The following is a 25,458-nucleotide window of genomic DNA, read 5'->3' as shown; positions in this document are numbered from 1 at the left end:
TAAGACAAAGACTAATACCTATAAAATCCAATATTCATCAGCATCAGTCTGACAAAAATTGGATTTTCTTAGTTCTTCCAGAGTACTTTTTTTAATGTAATCTTTGATAAGCTTTCATAAAAAAACATGCTCTGTGAAGAAAAAAGTCCCACACATTTTTGCTCTAAATCTTGTCTCTCCTTGTGACATTATATAGTGATTATATAGTGTGAATTAAGAATTTTTTATTACTAGATTTAATTTTCAACGCTTCCTTTTCAGTTTTCCGTGGCAAATTTTCTTTTCAGTTTATCTGTACTTTAAATATTTGGATCAATTTACCCTTTCAGAAAGTCTGCAACGGGTATAAAAACGTCCACTAGGGGCCAGCCTTTCACAAGGTTTGTTTCTGGGTCAGGGGTTGCCTTCAGGGCCTCCATTTAATGGAAAACATGAAAAGATCTTACACAAAAACGTTTTTTATATCCTCGTTAAATTGATATGATGGAACTTATCTTAACATTAACCATGAACACCAATTAACAACTTAACCCCAACGTAGGTCTACCTCAGGTCAATCTTTTAAAACTAACTTAACCTTGAAATGGGTTTAGTCCTTGGGTTGATAAAATGGGTTAAAAATGTGGGCGGAGGCAGAAAAAAATGAATTTATGATTTGATTTTTTTTTGTATCTGCGAATACGGTCCCAAATTCTGTATTATAAAGATCCAATTTTTCTCTCATATTGATGCTGCTACATTGAAAAAAACACATCTCCATTTTGGACCATTTTTCATTGTAAACATTCAATTTCTGCAAAGAATAAAAGATAACAAAAAATGTAGATAAGTCTTTTTAGAATAGCAGAGACGACTTGCATCTATGAATAAACATACATACATATATCTGTTACATTTCATTTTATATTTATCGATTGAACATTTCAATTTTTTTAAAACACAGAATTAAAGAAAACCAATATTTGAGGTCCCCTTTTAAAAGCACTAAATTTTATTCTATACATTGAAAATCTCAAAAACGTCTTTCTGTTTGTATGACAAAATGATAAACATCTTGTTAAATAAATACACGGTTAAAAAAAAACAGGTAGAAGAGCATTTCCGGGGACTTGTATGTTGGACTTAAGCACAGTACATACATTAATACTTAATGAAAAATGTATTTTTTATGTGGCCGGGAAGACGCACGAAAGGACACTGGTGACAAGACTGGCACCCAATCCACACAGTACTAGTTATGGTACTATTTTTAAACATTTTTTTGTCACACTAATTAGATAATTTCCCAAGTCGTTCTTACTTACTTACTTACTTATTGCTCCAGCGAAGGTCGGGGGGTCCCGTCCCTGTGCGTTGAGCCGACCAGATGAACCAGGTTTTTCCAATGCTGGCGGTCTTGTGCCAGCTGTTTTGCATCCTCTACGGCAACTCCGTGTTGTTGGAGGTCGCCCGCAACGACGTCGAGCCATCGAGTGCGGGGTTTCCCTCGTGGTCGTCTCCAGCCTGCGGCCTTTGGGTCAAACTGGAGAATGGCTCGTGTCGGATGGTCTGGTGGTAGACGAAGGACATGGCCAAACCAGCGGGTGCGGCGTTGTGCGACCAAGGAAGATGCTTGGGGCTGGCCCGTACGGGCTCTGAGCTCTTTATTGGAGACTCGCTGGGGCCACCTGATGTTCTCGATGGTTCTGAGAGCCCTGCTATCAAAACCATCGATTCTTGTGGCCAGGGTGTCGTTCAGGGGCCATGTTTCTGAGCCATAAAGCAGGATAGGGAGTACGGCGAGGTTGTAAATGCGGAGCTTCGTCTTGCGTGCGATGGTCTGGTGCCGCCAGAGTGGTTTCCAGAGAGACTGCAGAGCAGATGCTGCCAGGGCTCTTCTGCGGAGAATCTCTGGTTTTAGGTCCCCATTGTCTGTCACCATGGACCCCAGATATACAAAGCTCTTGACAGGCTCTACGATGTCGCTACCAATTTGGATGGGAGGTGGATCTGGTCCATCACCGACATACATGAACTTGGTTTTCGTCCAACTCACTTGCAGGCCAAGCCGCGCTGCCTCTTCGCTGTAAATGCCCAGAGCGTCTCTCAGCTGGCTGTAGGAAGTGCTGAGAATGATGGTGTCGTCAGCATACTCCAGGTCAGTCAGGTGGTAGTTGCCGAAAGACACTCCGGGGATGCGCTCACTAACCCTGAACATCAGATGGTCGATGATGCAATTAAAAAGGTCGGGAGCAGCCACACAGCCTTGGCGAACGCCGCTGGAGATAGCAAACCAGTCGGAGTCAATGCCGTTGATACGGACACAGCTCTCTGTGTTGCTGTAGAGCAGCTTGAACAGGGCTATGATCTTGGGTGGTGCTCTGAGAGCTTGGAGGATGTTCCACAGTGAAGAGTGGCAGACGGTGTCAAAGGCGGCCTTCAGATCAATGAATCCGATATATAGATGGCGATCTTTACGGAATTCACGGGTCTTTTCTATCAGCAAACGGACGGCAGAGATGTGGTCCGTTGTGGAGCGGTTGGGCATAAAGCCAGCCTGCTGGGGACGGCGGCAGCTTCTGATTGCTGGAAGGGCACGGCTGAGCAAGATCCTGGTAAAGACCTTGCCCGGGATGGAGAGTAAGGTTATGCCTCTGTGGTTTCCACAGACAAGCCTGTCGCCCTTGCATTTCCAGAAGGGCAAGATGACTCCTCTGGTCCAGTCGGTGGGCAGCTGCTCCGATTCCCACACCTGGTTGAATAGGCGGGTTAGCCACTCCACCATGCCATCACCGCCGGCCTTGAGCATCTCGCCGGTAATGGCACAGATGCCGGGGGCTTTCTTGGTGTTCAGCTTCTTCAGAGCAGCTCTCACTTCCTCGGGTGTTACGGGGTCTGTGCAGCAGGTGTCGTTAGGAGGTGCTGTGCTCGCAGCCCGTAGGAGGGTGGGATCAGCCGGGATGGTGCTGTGCTGCAAGAGGAGGCTAAAGTGCTCCTTCCAGCGCTCGAGGCAGTTGGCTTCTGTCATGATGAGGTTGCCGTCTGAGTCCTTTACCAGGGCTGTCTTTATGTGTGGGCCGCTACGGGCTTGGCGTAGTAGACTGAATACGCGGCTCATGTTGTTGTTGTTGGCCGCGGACTCAAGCTGTTGGGCTTCTGCCTGCCAAAACCTCTCCCTATCTTCAGCAATGGCCACATTGCGCAGGCGATTCAGTCTCCGATACTCTGTGAGGTCGCCTCGGAGTCGGGCCTCACGCCGCTGGTCTATGATGTTTAGTGTCCTCTCTGATATCCAGGGCTTTCTCGGGGAGGATCGCGGGCGTCCGAGGACATTGTGAGCAGACTGGAGGACACTTTCCTTGAAGGCCGCCCAGTCTGTCAGCTTGTCAGGAGCCAGGGTATCAAGAGAGCGGCGGATGGAGCAACTGAAGTCTCTGGCGATGTTGGGGTCGCTGAGTCGGGAGGAGTCGGGGCGAGGCAGAGTCTTGTGCTGGTTGGCTCGGAGCTTTAGCTTGAGCTGGGCCACCAGCAGACGATGGTCTGTGTTGCCAAGCTGTGCTCCTCTGAACACCCGGCAGTTGGTTACAAACGACTTCCAGCGTCGTGATATCAGGATGTGGTCCAATCCCTTCCTGGTTCTGCCATCTGGGCTGTACCACGTCCAGTGATGGATGCATTTCCGGGGAAACCAGGTGTCAGCAGCACAAAGGTTGTTTTGGTGGCAGAGGAGGAGGAGGCGGTTGCCATTGTCGTTTGTTGTGCTGTCAACGAAGGTGGTGCCGACAGGTGAGCCGGGGGACCGATCAATGCTGGATAGAGTGGCGTTGGCATCAGTGAGGATGATGGTGACGTCGTGTGGTGGGGCTTGGTTGACAGCCTGGTGGAGTTGGTCAAAGAACGCGTCCTTCGCATCCTCATCAGCGACATCGGTGGGGGCGTAGGCGACGATCACTGTCATCTTGCCGTGATGGTGGAGGAATCGAGCAGACAGTAGTCTGTCACTTATTGGTGTCCAGCTGATGAGGGACCTCCGGAGGGCTTTTGGAATGGCAAGAGCCACACCGTAAAGGCCGGTCCGACTCTCGGGGCCACTCCAGATGTAGCAATGGTTGCCAGCTGTTGTTTCACCATTGCCTTGCCATCGTACTTCACAGAGCCCTGCCATGGTGATGTTATAGCGACAGAGCTCTCGGGACAGCAGGGTGGCAGCTCCGGGGCGAAGGAGTGTCTGGACATTCCAGGTGGCGACACGGGTCTTATGACGAAGATCGATCCGTACTCGTTGGTCGGGGGCAGGCTGGGGTCCGTTACCGTGTTGGTCAGTCCGGCTTCTTTCTCTGGTCAGTTTCGTAACAAAGTGTGTTTCTCCTGGGTGAGTTGTTAGCCCTCCGCAGGATAGTCGGTTGGTGGGGCTGCCACCTCACAGCGTACCGACACGCTGGGGTCTTTGTTTGTCTGGAACCTACCCCGGAGACCGGCCCGCCATGGGTGACCCTACCAGGAGCAAGCTCCCGACGGTATCGCTCTCCAGGGTCACTGGAACACGCAAGCCCCCTCGCCGCATCAAGGCCAGACCCATCCGAGGGGGAGTTCTTAGGACGTTGTTAATCATCTTTTTATTTTTTGCCTGTTCATTTGATTCCATAAAGCAAAAGAGTAGGTTATAAAAATAAAAGGTAGAGATGGTGAGCACTTATTTCGAACGTTTTACTTGCAGAATATTCTGGGCACAAATGAGATACAGACAATGGGGGTAGAAATTCACAGGTGGAAAGAAGAAAATGGCTGTACTAACAAGGCAGTCCATAGCTCAAATGAAACCTAAACTATGTGGGAAATGAAACTTATGGTACAGAAGTGGTGGAAATTTCCACTACACAATGAATCTTTGTACCGTTTCTAACATATCTGGCTACAAAATAGAACACAACTGAAATATTGGCGAAGCTGAATAATTATGATTGAATAAATTAAAAAAGAAAATGCCTAAGTTAAGAGAAAAAACATTGAAGCTAAATAACGATTTGAGTATAAATGCTGTTTGTTTTGTTATGTACAAAATGATTGATTTGGGAAGTCCCAGAGTGCTTTCCGGCATCAAAATGTCCTGGATTAGACTATAAATGGATGGCTACAACTACGGAATTTTCGTTGTGGGGGCAGAAATAAAAATAAAAAAATCAACGAAAAAACAGGAAGTTTTTTCTAGCAAGTAAACCGGAGTTTGCGTGTATCATTGGTCTCTGTACTACAAATCGCACAGTTCTTTTCGGCATAAAAATATCCTGGATTATAGTATAAATGGATGGGAGTAACTGTGGCGTTTTTTCTCTGGATGCAGAAAATAAAACCGAAAAATCCCAGAAAAGTTAACGAATAAACACGAGGCTTTTGAGCTGGTAAACCAAAGTTGGCGTGTATCATTGGTCTCACAGTGCTTTGTGTAACAGAGTTGAAATTTGATTGTTTTGAATGTTTTTTTGAATTCTCACAAAATCTGTGTTTTTGTTGTATTACTGTTAATATTCCGGTACCTCATTCAGTTGTTAAGTCATGGGCGTCTGCGACTGTCTTTTTGTTTGGCACTTTATGGGCTTCAGCGCTTGCCGTAGCTTCAGGGAATTTGTATGCGCTGAAGGTAAGATGTGCACAATATCAGTTGGATAAAAAAATGCATATTTTGCTAGATATATGAACTGTTTTCGCAAATTATTTTTGTATATAAAGATATATAAGTTGTGCTAAATGATGTATATTAAAAAAAGCACTAAATAAGAAGTAAAGTAATACAGCTTGAAACGATGATGCAACATGTTTTGATGCAAACACGCCACGGGGTGCGGCCTGTTGAGTGATGACCCGTTTTTTTGTATCTTTAATGTTTTAGATAATTGCAGTCGTGAACAGATTCCCTGACTTTTGTATTGTTTTGTTAACTGAATGCAGGTACGTGGGAAAGTTATGTTCATTGTTATTATTGAAGTTTCACTATTAATGTGCTCGCATGTTGTCTGCTTGCCGTGGCTTCAGTGAATTTGTATGCGCTGAAGATAATTGCAGTCGTGAACAGATGCCCTGACTTTTGTATTGTTTTATTTACTGAATGCAGGCAATAAACCGAGTGACTGTGAAACCTTGTGTCGTGCATGAAAGAGGGTCTTTACATTTGCAGTATCAAAATTTCCATGATAAAGGAAACAAGCTATCGGATTACTTGAATGCATGCATGAGTCAACGGAAAATGAAAGGACCCAGCCATTGCAGATAGACTAAGACCTTAAAGGGACAGTGTGTGTTATTTGGAAAGAACTTTAAAGAATTTAAATTCCTTTAGGGGACTCTAGGAGCCAAGATCAAGCGTAAAAGCAGGACTGAGAGGCAATTTCAGTGAAGATGCGGAAGAATGAACAATACTTGTAAATGTTTTTCTCATTGAAGTGACATTGTGTATTAGTAGTAGTAGTAGTAAAAAACAAATAATAATATTTTATTAAAAACGAGCAAAAATGCATGTACTATCAACATGCATTTAAGATAAAAATGAGCAACTATTGGATTAAATTCCTAAAGGGGACGGTGCGAGACTAGGTAAAGCCTAGAAGAAGGCGATTGCAGTGACGATGCAAAAGAATGAACAAGGCTTTTTTGAGCGCCCCCTAGTGATAAAAATCCCAATTCATTAAAAAAACAATATTTATTTAAATAAGCAAAAATACATGAACCACCATATAAACATGTATTTAAAATACTCATGATAAGAATTTAGCATTCTTCTACATAATATGAGCCTTAGTAAATGCGGTCTGAGATAATTGTCAGCCATCTTGCTGCTAAGGGTACCCAAAATCCTCAAAAAGGTTGGGGAACAAACAAGTATAATGGTTTGTTTTGGTCAATTTGCGTCTACTTAGTTTGTAATTGTCCTTTTGCTTTACAGCACTTGTTTTCAACGACATGCAGTGGTCAAATATTACACAATGTCCCTTTAATCGGACTCATTTGCGCATTTATCGTAAAATTGGCAATAATTAGATTATTGCTTGAATCTAAAAGTAGATTATTTCTTGAATCTAAAAGTTACCACTGACCTATTTTTTGTTTTTTACATGATTTATCACGTGGGTTAAATAAAAAGATTTATAAATGCCCAACTGTTAAGTGTAATCAAACACTCACTGTACTAACCGTTGAAAATAGAATGTCTCGTCGTCAATGAGCACTGAAATAGCCAGCGGGTAAAATAAGCCAGCAGGAGAAACCTCGGGGGATTCTTCTTCTTCTTAAGTGACATCTCATTTTTCCCAACATTTGTCTATGTGCCGCGCTGTAGCCACCACATGGCACAACATAATTTCCACAACTTGTTACCACAGGAGAAAACATTAAGAATGTCATGCTTATCTTGATCTTCTTTCATTTCGTTAGTTTTTTTTTTCATTTTTATACATTTTTTAATTTGGGTCATTCAAAATGAATTCGAAAAGAAGGATCGATAACAACAGAATTCTGGGCGGACATTTTAAAGAAGGCGCGAAATATCGTGATGATTTAAGACAGACGGGACAGAAGGGTGCGAGTTAACGAAATTTCATTCTAAAACTTTCAGCAAAAGTTACCGTAAATTACGGACTATAGAGCGCACCTCATTATAAACCGCACCCACCACTTTTAAGATATTTTGCCACTTTTGTACTCACACAAGCCGCACCCATGTACAAGCCGTGTGCGCCCGTATTAATACTTGCGACACAATCACAAGTTTAATCCAGACCAGGTTGTGAGTTCCTCGATTGTGACTACATAGATTCTAGAACCCCAGTTGACATCATAAATGATAAATAATACCCGGAATTAACGTATGATGCAGACTTGTAAAGTCCGGGTCCCGTTGAAATCCAAGGAAACAAAATGTATATTTCCAAAGTTAAGGGTGGGAAAAATATATATCCACTATTGTCCGCTGCGACAACAGACAGATCTACCGGTAACTCAGCTTTACCCCTTCTTTTTGATTCGTCCGTAGAACACATAACAGAATACATCTCTAAAATAAATACGTTACAAAATATACAGTTGCAAATACATATTATACATGGTTACACATATTTACGAAGAAAGACGGTACACCGAGAGAGTTTTCAAAGCTTTAATAATAATAATATAACTTTCATCCCAAACCGTGCCTTTGAAAGGTACCAACACGCTAGTAGGATCACGCTCGCAATGCATCAAACGTGTCTGTCAAAAGAAAGCATCCCGTAATTGTGAATTTCACAGTAGATCGTTCTCAACTTTCTCCTCGTAACTGTCGCCATCGAGGGCGTCTTCCTCAATATCGGAAAATACCTTAACTTTACAAACAGTATATGCTTAGACTTAGAGGTTGCAGTCTTTCTTGGCGCACATATCCTACTGGTCTAAATCTTACCTTATAAACTCCAGCGCCCCTGGTGGCCGTTAGAAAAATTCCATAAATTGGCCGCTTCACTGAATAAGCCGCAGGGCTGAACATTTGGGAAAAAAGTAGCGGCTTATAGTCCGGAATTTACGGTAAATCGAAACCCTAAAAACCCTATTTTTTCCATGTTTTACTTAACTTTTATTTTGTTTCCTGATTGACTCATAGAAATAACACTTTCGTATTTTTGGCACAAATACTTACTGTATAAAACGCAAGACAGTATAAAGTTTGTATGATAAAATACATTAAATATAAATAATTGTTTTACTTTAAAAAAAACTATACATAAGAAATAGTGCGTCACTAGTATGACATACTTACTATTTTATAAAAATCTATGAGATGTTTTTTTCTTGGAAAAAATTGTTTTTTTTTTCTGATTTAAGAACATCATACGTTCCTTAATCTCTTTAAATTCTATTTAATGTATCACGTTTTAATTTAAAATCTAAACAAAAAGCGTTTTTTTAGTACAGTACACCATCATTTTGTTTTGCGATGCGAGCTGAAAATTGCTACTTCCTGTTTTGTTGTAAACACTGAAATCAGAAGATTGTAGAAAGTTTTCCATTAAACTATGGGAGCCCAACAGAGCCAAAATGCACCAAGAACGAACGCTCTCTGGAAAGTATTTATAACTAAATCAAGAAAGAAAATTCAGACTACATCTTAAAAACTCTCAAACTTAATTTGCCTGAAGTTTAAGCTTAATTGAGGTTTCCACACGAAAGACCCAATAAAAACATAAATCTCATCTCGTCTCATCTCATTAGCCGTACCGCTTATCCTCATTAGGGTCGCGGGGAAAAACATAAATCATCCTTCATATATCTATAATTTCAGCACGGCGGCGCAGCAGTTAGCACGTGTGCGGCACATTTCTGAGGTCATGAGATCGAACCTTCCTGTGTGGAGTTTGCATGTTCTCCTCGTGCTTGCGTGGGTTTCCTCCGGACACTCCGGTTTCCTCCCACATTCCAAAAACATGCATTTCAGGTTAATTGGCTGGTCCAAATTGTCCCTAGGTGTGGATGAGCGAGTGACTTGTCCGTCTCCGTGTGCCCTGCGACTGGCTGGCAACCAGTTCAGGGTGTCCCCTGCCCACTGACCGAAGATAGCTGGGATGGGCTCCAGCACCCCCGTGACCCTACTGAGGATAAGCGGTGCAGATAATGAATGAATGAATATCTATAATTTGTGTGTGTTTACGATTTGTGTTTATTATTTGACCACTAGATGTTGCTGTCTTATGTACTGCAACAGGAATGTAGTGCCAAAATGCACATGGAACAATAAAAACTACAGAACCTTAAAGTAACCAAACCGCAACGTTTTTCTTTTAATTATTTTGCCAAACCTTTCACTGTGCTGTTTTTTTTTCATAAACATATTTTTCTACCACTGAGAGGGACTAAGTTATATACACTGTTCCTATAATCAATTCAATCAAGGCGGGGGCCTCAATTTATCATCCCGCAGGGCGCAATTAGCCCTTGGTCTGTGAAATTGAGACCTAAATCTAATCCTTAAACCAATTTATAGATTTTTGTATTTGAATTGAATAGTTTATATTTGTTTGACTTAAAAACATCATACTTATCTTAACCTTATTTCTAATTTCATTTATATGTTTTCATTTAAAAAAAAGCTTTAATATCAGAAAACCATTTTTTTTGTGATGGGCACTGAAAAAAAAAACACTACTTCCGGTTTTGACTATAAATGCTTTTATCGCAATTGGTAGAAAGTTTGCAACTAGCTATGGAAGCCTACATGTGGCAAAATGAAATCAATAAATAGATATTTAATTTGAACTGACAACCTGTATATCATAATTCACAAATATCGTAATCTCTTTTAATTGACATGTTTTGATTTTCAGAAAAAAATACATTTATCTTTCTTGCAAAGTGTCTTCGTGCAGCAAAATAAAAAACGTTACTCATGAAGCGGCGATGGAATTTTTTGCAGATGCGTAGCAGCTGTTAGTGTCTCTGTTTCTACTCAAACATATGTGACATTTTACTTTTATCTTCCGCTTTTTGGCATTCCTCTGACTTGAAGCCTAATAACCCTTGTTTTTTGTGTCTGTTCTTCATCTTTTCGAATAAAACATCTTTTTTCTTCTTTGGTTTTGTGTCTAGTGAAACACATCAACAACATTGATCAAAATGATGATCAAAATAAATATGTATCAGTGGTATCAGGTCTCCAGAAGTTTTATTGGTTATTGGTATCGGTAGAAAAAACAGTTATCATGCATCCCTCTCTTTGACATCTGTATTGTGAAGTCAAGTCATGTTTATTTGTGACACCCTTAATCACAAGGAGTATGAAAGGGCTACACAGACTATTGCAAACTACAGACCATTATTACACCATCCCCTGATCTAAAACCAACATGAGGGCGAGGAAAAATCTCAACATGAGGAAAATTACGAAGCCTTGAGAAGGGACCACACATGAGGTCATCCCCCTTCCAGGATGACCAGGCTACAAAGCGCCTTGTGTTTTGTTGCAATAACAAACAAAACATAGATATTTTCAAAAAAAATATAGGTTATTCATATACTACAGAATAGAAGTGAGTTTTAAGCCTAGATTTAAACAATTCCTTTGAGGTTGCAGATCGAATCTCAGGGGGCAGAGCATCCCACAACATCGGGGCCCTGAATGGAGAACACTGTCGAACCTGCGGTTCCCATCTTGGCTCTTGGGATCACTAGTAGACCAGCATTTTCGGAACATAGGTGGGAATTTAACCTGAAAGATATGAGGAGGCAAGTCCATGCATGATTTTGTAATAACCAACAGAACCTTTAAATCACATCTACCAGGGAGCCAATGCAGGTTAGCTAAAATCGGGGCAATGTGATCAAACTTTCTTGTCTTAGTGAAAAGCCTCGCTGCAGTATTTTGTACCAGCTGCAAGCTCTTGATTTTGGACTTCGGGAGACCGGAGAGTAGTACATTACAGTAATCGAGACGGGAGGTAACTAACGCAAGAATTATAATCTCTGCGTCGGACTGAGACAACATAGGGCAATTTTTCATAATGTTGCAAAGATAGAAAAAAGCTGTTCTAGTCATATTCTTAACCTGTGTTTGGAAGGACAAATTGGGGTCACCTAAACTTTTGACTTAGTCACTCTGGGTTACATTTGTCAATGTTCAGAGCAGTTTTTGAGAACAGGTCATGGCATTTCGATGGACCAATAATTAACATTTCGGTCTTTTCAGAGTTAAGGCGCAAGAAGTTGAGTGACATCCAACTTTTAATCTCCTCCAAATTTCCAAAGTTTGGTGGGGAAGATTCCTGCATCGGAAGATATAGTTGAGTGTCATCTGCGTAGCAATGGAAACTGATATTATACTTGCGAATAATATCACCAAATGGAAGCATGTCAAATCTGAAAAGAAGGAGGCCTAGTACTGAACCCTGCGGAACACCACAGGTAACACAGGGCTCAGATGTCATTTCACCATATTTAACACAATGCGTCCTATCTGAAAGGTAGGATCTGAAACATAAGAGGTTGAAATATGTTTCTTTTCATATTTAACCACAATTATAACTCCATATTTAGGCATGATTACAACTTTATCTTTCTTATTTCATATAACAGCGTATAACCTTTATCATTTCAAAGTGCCTTGTGTTTTGTTGCCAAATATAGTCTTGAACGTGATCGTATCAAACTTGTCTGAACCGGTTAAAACCAAGAGGCCTCGTTCAGTACAAAATTTCCACTCTTTTAAGTTTTGTTTTCATCCGCTTTGGAACTGCCCTTCTAGTATAAAAGTGATTCTCTGCCAGTTTTAATTTCCTTAGGTTTTGGTTCTTCAGACGGCCCTCCTAATATAAGAGTGATGGTCAGCCACTTTAGTCTTCGCACTTTTTCACCATTTTTGAAGCTCATTTTTGCCCTGAACATTTTGTAATAAAAACTTCGAAGGAATTGACAATACCTCCAGCTTTTTGACCAAATTACTGTGTTACAATCCAGGTACAAATAAACACTCAGAGTAAGGGAATAGCCTTTATCTCTAATATTTAATCCAAGTGCAGTGAGACTGACCCAGGCCTCTATTGTGCAAATAGCAAAAGGCGCCTTTTATGTTTGAATCGCCGTGTTTGCACTTTGCCACCTGCAGGTGCGGAGATAATCTAGGACAACATTTTGCTCAAGAACAAAAATGGTTCAACAAACACACAACCGCTAATTTGGAAATATAGCCAAAGCGCTAATTGGTAGCTCGAGAAGCGAAGCATCGGTTTCCGAAGGGAAAGCAGACGTGAAAATGTCAACTTAATGGAGGCAAATGATCCGAGTGGGGTTCGCGGCCAGGTCAGGAAGACGTGGCTATCTTTAGTGGCGGCTAATGGAAGCACAGATGCGTTTGCTTGCTCGCTAGCTCGGAGGCTCCAGGAAGCGTTTGCTGGAAATTCTAAACGTCGGCAGAGCACATGTGTTTTGCATTGAGAGGAAAAAGGGGAGAGGGGCTTTTGTTCGGGGAACGTGATTTATGATTTTGCAAATCGAAAAAAGTTAGGCTCGGAGCGGGATATTAACAAGAAAGTCTAACCCTTCTGATGGTTAAACTGCCTTGGAATAGGGATTAGTCGAAAGTGTGGGTTATATTACTCGAGTTTGGTGGAGACTTAATCATTTTTCTTCCATGGCGTGTTCGTTTATATGCGGTTTGTTGGACGGAATATTGTTCAAAATAAAAGCTAGAGGGATGAGCAGTCCTTTTGAAGTTTTTTATTACAGAATATTCCAGATGAAAATGAGTTACACAACAATGACTGTAGGAATTCACATTCGCAAAGACTTAGATGGCTGATGATCATTCTTAAGGAAATTTGAAATGGCGAACAATCACTCTTATACTGAAAGGGAAACTATATATATATATATATATATATATATATATATATATATATATATATATATATATATATATATATATATATATGTAACGGGTGTAATAATAACTTTTGTTTTATTGAAATTCCTGCTGAAATATGTTGTATAGTTTTTGGTAAGTGTCCTGCAATGATGAGTCCAACAGTGCCACCTGCTGGTATGGGGTAAAGTTTGGTTTTGTCTTTTGACATGTGACCGGAAGGCGGGGTTTGTTGGCAGTCTATCAGCAAGCTGTCAACGGCAAGACATGATCTTATGGTGCTCCAAAAAAAGTTAATTTTAAACATTAAAACCAAATCTCTCAATATGCACAGTAATGTGATTGATGTTGGCAATCTGTTTGGATTTATTTACGTTTTGTTTCTGTCACCTTTTATGTTAGTTTTGCCGGACGTTGCATGTTGTGCTAAAATGCTAATTCCCCTTATAGAGATCAAAGCCAGCAGAGAAGCTTACCACGTGTTGTGACTCATTCATTTGCAGGTAAATTGTACCCGGATTTATACTCATTATTGTTATTATTTCTATTTTCTCATATATATAAAAAGGATGATGTTGGTTAAAATTCAGACTAAAGAAAAATATGTTGAATTCATTGTAAACGTTAAAAAACCCCTATACGATCTCTTGTTAAAAGTATCTTGTTAAAATGGATGTAAAAATGTATTATCATGGTTGATATTATAAAATGTATTTTATGTAAACTGAAAAGAAAACTCTTTGATATGTTTGCTGGCAGTCTAACAGCGAGCTGTCAACGAGATTAAAGAGATCAAAGCCAGCAGAGCAGCTTACTACGTGTTGTGACTCATTCATTTGAAGCAACTGTAATAAAAACCTCATCATCCAGTCCAGCGTGAATGTGGATCTTTGGTGGGACAGGTGCACCGCGGTTACATATATCTCATCTCATTAGCTGCACCGCTTATCCTCAGTAGGGTCGCGGGGGTGCTGGAGCCCATCCCAGCAATCATCGGGCAGTGGGCAGGGGACACCCTGAACTGGTTGCCAGCCAATCGCAGGGCGGTTACATATATATATATATATATATATATATATATATATATATACATATAAAAATTTTGCTTAATTTAACTATGTTTGTATTTTAAGAGAAAAATGACACTTAAAGACAGTGTCTAAGAAGTCACTTGGAGAAGTTTCTCATAGCTATGCACGTCACGCAAATTTTGTCACGATCCAGGACAGGAAACTGGAATAGAGAACCCAATCGTGTAACGTACTCACAGTTTATTGGGGAGAAGAGGAATGAGCGCACACTCGATCCGTGGATCGATGTTCGCGGAAGTGGATTGAAATCAGAACAAAAGAGTTGTCAAAATCAAACAGATCAGGCTAAAAATAAAACAGGATCAAACACAGGCAAATTCACAGAATTAGGCATTAATAGGAGTCTTGCAGACGCTCTGACAACTAACGGCTCAAAGGACCACGATTAAGAACCCCCAAGGAGCAATCTGTCAACGCGTTTCAGCCGGTGTCCATGGGCGGGGCCAAATGGGTGCTGTGGCAACCATGACAGAACCTGGCGCAACACGGCTGGGACCAATTGGGCGCCGTGGCAACCGTGACAAATTTATGTTTTGCTAAACCAGTACAAAACCTGAAAACAGGTACACTACAGGCTTAGCTCTCCTGTGCCTCACCCAAGTTTTAGAGAGGTAGAGAGGATACATGACCAAGTTTTGCTCCTACTTCAATAGAATAAGTTAAGATTATAAAATGTTGGAATTGTTTGGTTTTTTTTTTCTCTTTTTTTCTCCTCCCCAGTGTCTCGTGCACAATGGTTTAAGCAGGATTTAAGCACTGCCTCGTTTTGCCATCTTGTTCGCCGTCTTGTTCGTATCACCGCAAGGTTAGCTTCCCTGGAGACATTTGAAAAGCTAACTGTTTTCATCACGGTCACCTGGTGCACGAACACTGCTCATAACGTAACACTCTTTCGTTTGCCGTCTTGTTTTCTGTCTCATTCGTGTCTCGTTTGTCTCCCCGCGAGGTTAGCTTCCCTGATGACATTTGACAAGTTAGTTGTTTTCATTATGGCCACCTGGTACACAAACACCACTTGTTACGCAATGCTCTCTGTTTTGCAGTTTCGTTTGTCGTCTTGTTTGCCGTCTCGTTTGTCTCCCCACAAGGTTAGCTTCCCTGGAGACGTTTAACTATCTAGCTGTATGTTTTCATCCTGGCCACCTGGTGCATGAGTGCTGCTTGTTGCTAAACACTCTCTCATTTGCCGTCTTGTTTGTCTAGTCGTTTGACGTCTTTTCAACCGTTTGAGAAGCTAGATTGACTATCATCATTATGGCCACCTGGTGCATGAAAACTTCTCATTATGTAACGATCACTCGTTTTCCGTTTTGTTTGCTGTCTTGTTTGTCTCCCTATCTGATAATCTTCTTCTGAGACGTTTAACAGGCTATCCGTCTGTTTTCATCACGGCCACCTGGTGCACGAATGCTGCTTGTTACGTATAGCTACCTCATTTACTGTCTCGTTTTTTGTCTCGTTTACAGTGTTGTTTGTCTCCCCCAAAGGTTAGGTTCCCTGGAGACATTTGTGAGGCTATCTGTCTGTTTTCATTATGGCCACCTGGCGCCTAAACGCTGCTCATGACGTATCGCTCCCTCATTTGCCGTCTTGTTTGCCATTTTGTTTACCGTCCATTTACCACCTCGTTTGCCGTTTTGTATGGCATCTCTTTTGCCGTCTCGTAAGCCATCACGTTTGTCTCCCCACAAGGTTAGGTCCGCTGGAGTGGTTTCAACCGTTTAAAAGCTAGATTGACTTTCATCATCATGGCCACCTGGTGCATGAAAGCTTTTTATTATATAACGATCACTCGTTTTACGTTTTGTTTGCTGTCTTGTCTCGGGACCTGGTTATCTTCTTCGGAGACGTTTAACAGGCTATCTGTCCGTTTTCATCACGGCCACCTGGTGCACGAATGCTGCTTGTTACATAAAGCTTCATCATTTACAGTCTCGTTTTTCGTCTCGTTTGCTGTCTTGTTTGTCTCCCCCAAAGGTTAGGTTCCCTGGAGACATTTGTCAGGCTATCTGTCTGTTTTCATTATGGCCACCTGGCGCCTAAACGCTGCTCATGACGTAACGCTCCCTCATTTGCCGTCTCGTTTGCCATTTTGTTTACCGTCCATTTACCACCTCGTTTGCCGTCTTGTTTGGCGTCTCTTTTGCCGTCTCATAAGCCACCACGATTGCCTCCCCACAAGGTTAGGTCCGCTGGAGTGGTTTGAGAAGCTAGATTGACTTTTTTCATCATGGCCACCCAGTGTATAAAAACTTCTCATTATGGAAGGATCACTCGATTTCCGTTTTGTTTGCCGTCTCGTTTGCTGTCTTGTTTGTCTCCCGACCTGGTTATTTTCTTCGGAGACATCTAACAGGCTATCTGTCCGTCTTCCTCACGGCCACCTGGTGCACGAATGCTGCTTGTTACGTAAAGCTTCCTTATTTACTGTCTCGTTTTTCGTCTCGTTTGCAGTCTTGTTTGCCATCTTGTTTGTCTCCCCCAAAGGTTAGGTTCCCTGGAGACACTTGTCAGGCTATCTGTCTGTTTTCATTATGGCCACCTGGTGCACGAACGCTGCTTGTTACGCAGCGCTCACTTCATGCTCGTAAACCTCTTGACCGGCACACTTGGCCTTGCTGCTAAAGGAAAAATGGTTTCATAAATAAAACAAAACAACCATTTCCACCCTCGCATTGCTTGTGGAAAAAATGGATAAATAATTGAAAGGATAGCCTACGGCGATAAATTATGCGATTGCGGGGTGATCAAGTATCAGCTATAAAGGCGAGATTAACTGTGTTTACCAATCTGTTCAACAATGGAAAAGACGAATAAATCAAAGAAGGAGTAGAGAGGAACACTCCAATATTTAATTTGCAAAAAAATTGGACCCTCAGGATACTACATTAATTGGTTTTGAGGCAGGGATCATACAGTAAAATTGCTGTAGAGCAAGGAGAGAAACTTATACTAATTCCCTAATATGTTCCAAACCCTAAGTATCCCAGGGACTGGGCTTTGTTTCTTCAGAAGAACAAGACACCTTTGGGTAACCGCGATGTAAAACAAGGAAATCATTCACAATGGACTGTTTTGGTGCGGGGGCAACTAATAATTCATTTCAGACATGCTATGAAAATAATTCATGATCTTTAGAATGAGTTGAGTGTTCAACACCATGATTCAGTTCTCCTTTGTCATGTCAATAAATTCAGATTATTAGTATCAAACACGTGCATAATTTTTTGTGTGTCTGTACTGTTTTCCTTCTGGACTGATCAATCATTATCCTCATCAATTAACTGAAAAATCTATATCTTAAAGCTAAGGTTAAAATATGTTTAGAGTATTGCTTCCTTCGTGATAAATGCTGGAGACAATGTGAGGCTATGTCGAATTAATTCAGGTGGGAAACTGTGAGCCCCACTTGCTGGCCAATTCTGTAACCACCAAATTAGATTCTGAATTAAATAAATATAATTTAAAGCAATTATGTAGAATCGAGAGTTTTCCTGTTGACTAAATCAAATTTTGAATTAAATAATTTAAAAGCAATGATATGGAATAAAGAATTTTTTGGGACAAAAAGTTGAGTCATTTGAAAGTCAAGTATGTTTATAGAACCAAAAATTGACCTACTGTGCTTTTTTTTCGAGATAAGTATGAAGTCATTTGATAGCCTTGTAGGTTTATAGAACCATAACTGTTCTAAGATCTACCTTTGTTGAAAAGATTTAAGTAATTTGAGAAGAGTCACTTTCGTTTTTTAAACCAGAAATGTTCTCTTTGAGATATCTAATTTACTGGAGAAGTGTGAAGACATTAGATTGTCTCATACATTTATAGAAGCAAAAACGTTCTTGTTGAGCGATCTGATTTTCAAGAAAAGTATGAAGTCTTTTGATAGTCACGAACATTTATACAACTAAAAATGTTCTCGTGTGCTTTTCAAGAAAAGAATGAAGTTGTTTCATGTGTTAGATATGTCTATAGAAGCCCAAAAGATCCTGTTGAGATATCTGCTATTCTAGAAAATTGTGAAATCAGTTGACGATGGTTTGGCGATGATCAACAAAACAACGCAATCAATTCAGATCTTATCTAATCGGCAGCTAATCGAATTCGCCAACTCAATTTTGACGACAGGGATAATTCGTTCTCGATTGCTCCAAGACATTTGGCGCTGTCGCTTCCTTCCCTGCCAGACTCGATTCTTTTGGTGCGCTGATCGGAATGGTATCATCCATCTTTACCGATTAGACGCTAGCCGCCGGGTCTCCTGAAAAAAGAAAAACATACAGGACTGTTTCCTCCCCCCTCCCCCATTTCCTGTGTTCTGGGATGGATGGTGGCCCCCCCGTCCCACTTTGACAAAATAAACATTCCCGTTTTCTCTCGGGCAGGAAGAAGGTTCTTTCTATTGTCCGTAGCCAGGAGGTCATCCATAATGTAACGCTCACTTTGTGTCCTTCACTGAGAGCAAGACTTCCATATTTATGAGGACATTTTGAGGACAGTTTTTTTTAATCACTGCCTGCTTGAAAATATAGAGACAATACATTAGCAACACGTTAATGCTACAATCCAAAGTATACATTGCATCTATGAATACCCAGCAAAATCTGGTTTAAAGAGGTTGAAAATACGTTAAAAAGACGACAAAGACCGTCCAAAGGTGTCTTTGCTATGGTGAACAAACCAAAAATTATTTTCTGACCAAATCCACTATGGCGGTTGGATGGATGGATGGTGCAAAGGCAATTGGATGAAATCAGACGTTGCTGACTACCAAGCGCAAGATAGCAGTATAGTATCTTACCGATATTACCCAAATCTTCGGTCCGGAATCTTTTTAACCCACACAGTATAGACGAGATTAAATGACCTTAAAACGATCTTGAAAAGACTTTGAAAAGATGTTAAATATATGACAAAATTCTCTTCAATTAAGGTCTTTTTCAAGACTTTTTGAGGGCGGAATTCAAACCCCAATAGAGAAGCAACATATTGCTTTGAACTAAATTTGATTTACATTGGACTAGCAAACACAAGTTAGCAAGCTTAACGATGTTAGCCATACCCTTAGTCCAGAAAAAAGTAGTATCACAATCAGTGAAAACAGTTTGAAAAGAAGCTCAAAAGAGGCAAAAGTTCCACCCAAAAGACATCTATTTAAGGTATTGTTCAAGACTTTAAAAAGATGACTATTTGAGCTAAATTTGTATGAGGTAAATACAACAACGATTATTCTTGGACATTTTGGGTCCATATAGAATCGGTTAAATTTAGATGTTGCTAAACGAGCAAGCGCAAACTTGCACAGTAGCATCTTAGTGAGATTAGGAAGATCCCTCGTTTGGAAAAAGCGAAAACTGGTTGAAAAGACGTTAAAAATATTTAATGTTTCATCCAGAAGACGTTTACATATAAGTATTTTTCAAAATGTGGAAAAAAGCTCTTTTTCAGGCCTGAATCTGGACTACAGTAAACACAACGATTATTTTTGCGTTATATTTGGTTCAAGATGGGTGGGCTGAATTTTATCTAAACCTAGCACAGTAGCATTTTAGCAATATCATCCACATCCGGAAAAAGTAGCAACCCACGCAGCAAAAACTGTTTGAAAAGACGTTAAAAAGACGTCTCAATTTGGTGGAAATAAGGTCTTCTTCAAGCAGATAAAAATATGTCATTTAAAAGGCTACATTTGGACAAGGTTAACACAACTAAGATTATCTTCAGACTAAATTAGCTCAACATTGTGTGGGCCAATTTTGATGTGTATTTTTAGACGAGATAATGTCTAAATTGAACCGATTTAGAATTAGCCTAAAATCAAATGTCTTCCTTATGTCAATTTTCTTATGTTTAAAATGCACCAGATTTAATTCATGATCCATTTTCCAAACGACATCTTTATTAACGGGTTTTTCAAGATGTTAAAAAGACATCTTTTTTACAAGGACAAGGTAACCACAACAACTACCATTTTTGGACAAAATTTGCTCTATTTAGGATGGACTCAACAAAACCCAATTTTTCACACCCATTTTTGAAAAATCATGTCCAAAGCGGACCTGACCAGTTCCAGTTCAGAATCCACTGCCAAAAGTCGTCCAGCACTGGTACGAAAACCAACAACAGGAATACATAATCAAAACAGTCATTAATGGTCAGGTTCAAATGTTACCTGAAAACGTTGAACTCTAGATGAGTGTCTTTGAATATAAATGCAGCTTATTGTTGATTTTCCTGGGTATTTCACGTCATATGGATGTTGTTTCCCATCGAAGTTAAAAAACTGGACGGGTGGGCGATTGTGCCATTTTTTGTATAATCGCAAGGTCTAAAGTCACCTGACTCAATGTTGTGATGACTCACCGGCGGTGGGAAGTGGTGGTACAAAAGAACTCAGTATCGGAGGTGAGCACTATTTTTAGCGCCCTTTCTCGAGTTATCGCCGTACTCAGCACTTGTCGGAACACTGCGGCTTTTCCACTTCCAATTACGCCCACGCGGGAAGTTCCGACGGGGGCGGAACCTTTAATAAAAACTCGTTTCCGGGGGGAGGCTACTATCAAATGTTTTGCATCAGCTGAATCAACCTTTGAGAAATATATTTAGGCGTAAGAAAGGTAAGGTTTCAGATCACGGTTAGAGTTTCCAAGATTTAAATAAGATTCCTCACTTTCATAGTAGGAATCTAAAATCAGTTTTAGGATAAGAATAGGAGTTCCAAAGCCAATCATTAAATGGATAAATTCAGGCCATAAGAGGTAGGGTTTCAAATCACAGTTGTTGAGTTTTATTAAACTGAATAATGTTTAAGACTTTCAAAGTAGGACTTAAAGTCTCGGTATCATGTTAGGGTTTTCGGACAAAAATTAAGATTACAAAGTCAACCAGTGAACTATAGAGTGCTTCGAGGTCCTAAGATGACCCACAATGCATTGCTGGCGGCCATTTTGGAAGTCCACAAAGCTTTTCACTTCATTGTTATTGTTCAGCGAACCAGTTAGATTCTACATTGTAATGCCGAATACGTGCGTTATTGTTGGCTGTTGTAGCCGAGGGGGAAAGGGTGGGAAGGGCTTCTTTAGACTTCCGAAGTGTGTTTACAATCAGGGGATTGAAGCTCAGGAGAAAAGTGAACGGCGAAGACGAATGTGGCTGGCAGCTATCAACCGGTCGAATTTGCCAAAGCTTGACTGTGTTCGTGTTTGTTCTGACAGGTAAATTGAATTATTTATGATGTAGAAATAAATTTTAAAAAGGTTATGGGAGATGTGTACTTCATGTACATCTGTCGACACCATTCAAGTATGGCTAGGTTAAATACTGTAGGTGTTGCTTCTTGAGTAACATTTCTGAAAAAATATTCTTAAAAGATCTAGATGTTGAACAATTATATACCAAGAATATATAGTAAATGTGCATTTCATCCACTTTGGTGATTTATTTCGTCTCTCTCAGTGGATAACATTATTAAATAACTACTTCACCATACACATGTATCAAACAAACATGAAGTATGCGCTGTTTGCAATTGTATTTATTTTCAATCTTTGTTTAGATGAAAGGCTCATAATTAACATCTTTAATTTACAATGGCTGAGGGGGCGGGATAGCGTTTTGAGTTTCAGTGTAGTATCATCCAATGTTCGCATGTTTTCGCCACATCACAAACCTTGACAAACACAGTAAGAGGATTCCTCAACAAATCTGTCGTAGGCTTCCATACTTTTGTAATTTTGAAAATCCTTCAGTTCACAAAAGGGACTTGGGTGGAAAATAAGATAGTTAACAAGTTCGATGTAAGTCACACACGGCAACAAATCGGGATCAGACTTCCAGTCCTTGTTTTTAATTTTGTAGGGATCCAATTTTCCAATAAAATGCAACTTCGCAGCGTACCGCTCGCGTGCTTGCTTGTCTAAACTCTCCACGTAGTTTTCCATAGTGTTGATGGACAAAATCCGTACACAAACGAAGCTAGTTGAGTAAATAAATAGACAAACAGAGTAAATATTTGCTCCTCTCGCTATCACCGCTTGTAATCGACAGACTTCCAAGATGCCGGCACGAAGCCGTGTTACTATTTTTAGCACAAAGCGCGGCGCCCTCTATATTCAGGCATCATGAGGTAAGGTTTCAAACTATATTTGGGGTTTTAAGGCTTTAAACAACTTGAAATCTTGTTTTCTGATTAGGGTGTGTTTCAGACTAGCAATTGAGTTTCGAAGTAAAAGTTAAACGTCATCCTTGCGTTTTAAATTTGGGCTTTAAACCCGAATTAGGGTTCCAAAGTAGAGTTCAGAACTCAACTCAAAGTTAAAAAAAGTTAGACTTTTAAAGTAGGACTTGAGTTCAGAACTCATCTGAGGGTTTAAACAAGGCTCGAGACTTTTAAAGCAAAACGTGAAATCAGGGTTTCGTTTTAGGCATTTCAAACTAGAGTTTCGAAGTAAGCTTTAACGGTCACTTTTGGGTTTTGAACTATAATTACAGTTTCAAATTAGGGTTTACAACTAAACTATGGGTTTGGAATTGCTGGGAATTCAAATTCTAAATGTTTGGAGAAGCCCCAACCTTTGGGTTTTAAATTCTGGTTTTGAACAAGAATTTGGGTTTAAAGTAGGCTTCAAAGCTCAACTGAACTTGGAAAAGCCCTGAGTTATTTCTCAGGGCTGTCAATATGTCAAGGACTACAATGTTCGGAACATGGACTTGCCTAATGTGTTTTTCTTTGGTTTTTGCTACGTTTAGCCACAGAAGCTTAAACGACAAACATTGAAAATCTGACAATCACAGGAAGACTTCAAAAAAACGGCAGACCTTCACGGTAATTAGCCGGCCAGCCGAACAAACTTTTCCTTCTATAATTGCCAATGATGGACTTGAGTGAAGTCAAAGTCTGGAGGGCTTCGCTTCAAAAAAGCTTTCCTCTTCTTCTAGGCTTTAAATTTCAGAATGTTATCATTTAAATGAACAATTGAAACAGGGAATATGGTTTCAAGTACTTTAGGAGTTGGAAATCAGGTCAATGGTGTTGAGACCTGGGTCAGAGTTTCAAGCTAAGTACGGGCCAAAATTATAACAATTCAGTGACTGAGACACTTTCAGCCTAAGCCTGGGATAAAAACACGGAATAGGACTCGGTTCTGGTTCTTAATAAGCACCCGCTATCATCCACTTTGAGTTTGGATGTATCGGCGAGACTTCCAAGTTGGCACCTGCCCATGTTGTGATCCAGCCGCGGACTTATTTTGGTTCTTAAAGAGCCCCCATGGTGTAGTTTGAGGCTGGTGGGGTCAGCAAAACTCCTGTTGATTTTGTGATCCCGCCGAAGAATTGGTTCTGGTTCTTATGGAGCCCTGTTAATGTGCTGTAAGGCTGGAGGCCTCAGAGAGACCCTTAAAAGTTCTTACATGTCTGTGTTGTGATCCCACCGAGGCTTGGCCTAAAAACTTAGAATAGGACTCTGTGTCTCAGTGTTGTTATCCCCACAGAGGACCGGGTCCTGGTTCTGGTTTTTAAATAGCCTCCATTGTCCACTTTAAGGCATCAGCAAGACTCTTAGAATTTGGTACTAGTTGGTGTTGTGATCCCACTGAGACCTTGGCTGAAAACTTGGTGTAGAACTTGGTTCTACTTCTAGAGGAGCCTCCATAGTTCTCTAAGGTTTGAGGCATCAGCAAGACCCTCAAACGTTCGTAAGTGACGGTGTAATCCCACTGGAGCCTGAGCTAAAATCTTTGGATAGGACTTGGTTCTGGTTCTTATGAATCTCCAATGGTCCAGCAACTCTCTTAAAAAGGTCAGACTCTGCCCGAGATGTGATCTCTCCGAAGCCTCGGCTGAAAACAAGAAAAGTTTTTCAGTTGCCCTTTTCTTGGCCCCTTCCCTCCCATGAAGCCACGTTGCTCAACAGCCAGATAAGCTCCCAAGAAATTCCATACGGGAACTGACTGAGAGGGGGGGAAGCGGCCGGTGCTAAAATACTGAAAGCAGACTTGCTAATCCTGCGAGTAAGGTTTCAAAACATCTTCGGGTTCATATTGCCATTCTAGACTTGTTTTAGGATTTAAAGTTAGCTTAAAGACTTGATTTAGGTCTTCAATGTAAATTTCAAAAATAACTTTGGGTTTCAAATGAAGGTTCTTGACTAGGTTTTGGTAGGGTTTTAAAGTCCAGGTTGAAACACACTCTAGTGTTTAAAATTTGGATTCTAAACTTGTTTTAGGATTTCAAGTTCAGATGTTTGCCGTCAAAGAAGGTTCAGACATAACTTTGGGTTTCCAATAAGGGTTCTTGACTATATTTTTGTTTTGAGAGTTTGGTTTCAAAGACACTTTAGTTTTTCAAACTGTCATATTACACTTGGTTTAGGGTTAACTATAAAACTGGATTTAGGTCTTGAAAGTAGGTTTCAGACTTAAATCTGGGTTTTAAATGAGTGTTTTTGACTAGGTAGCATATAAGTAGGGTTTCAAATTAGGGTTTAAAACAGACACTTCAGTATCATCTGGGTTTGAGACTGGATTTAGAGCAGGAGTGGGCAAAAAAAAAACAGAAAACAAAACTAAAACTAAAAACGGAGTAATTTTGTTTTAAAAAAGTTGGATTAAAATAATCCAAGGAATAAATCAGTCAAATGTGCGTCATTTTCCACCAAATGTTTGTAAGAATGTGGGACCACACCAAAAAAAAAGAAACAACGCGTTTGATTTTTTTGGGTTGATATTTTTTCTTTCAAATGTTTTCTTTGGATCAGGCAATTTGTTTCATTAAAATTTTTAGAAAGCTCAATTTGTACAATTCTTTGTGCGGTCGCAATCCAAACTTTGCTGGACTAGCAAGCGAAAGCTAGCACAGCAGCACCTTAGCGATATTAGCCACATCCTTTTTCTAGAAACATGTACTAACCCACCTGGCAAATACTAGTTAAAAACGTTAAAAGACACCAATGATCTGTCCAAAAGAAGTCTTTATTCGGGTGTGAAATACGTACTTTTCAAGACGTTGAAAATACGT

This window comes from Urocampus carinirostris, chromosome 14 (genome assembly GCF_059441175.1).
Source record: "Urocampus carinirostris isolate Australia breed hairy pipefish chromosome 14, RoL_Ucar_1.0, whole genome shotgun sequence".
Classification (NCBI taxonomy): domain Eukaryota; kingdom Metazoa; phylum Chordata; class Actinopteri; order Syngnathiformes; family Syngnathidae; genus Urocampus; species Urocampus carinirostris.
Note: the sequence above shows the minus strand (reverse complement) of the source record.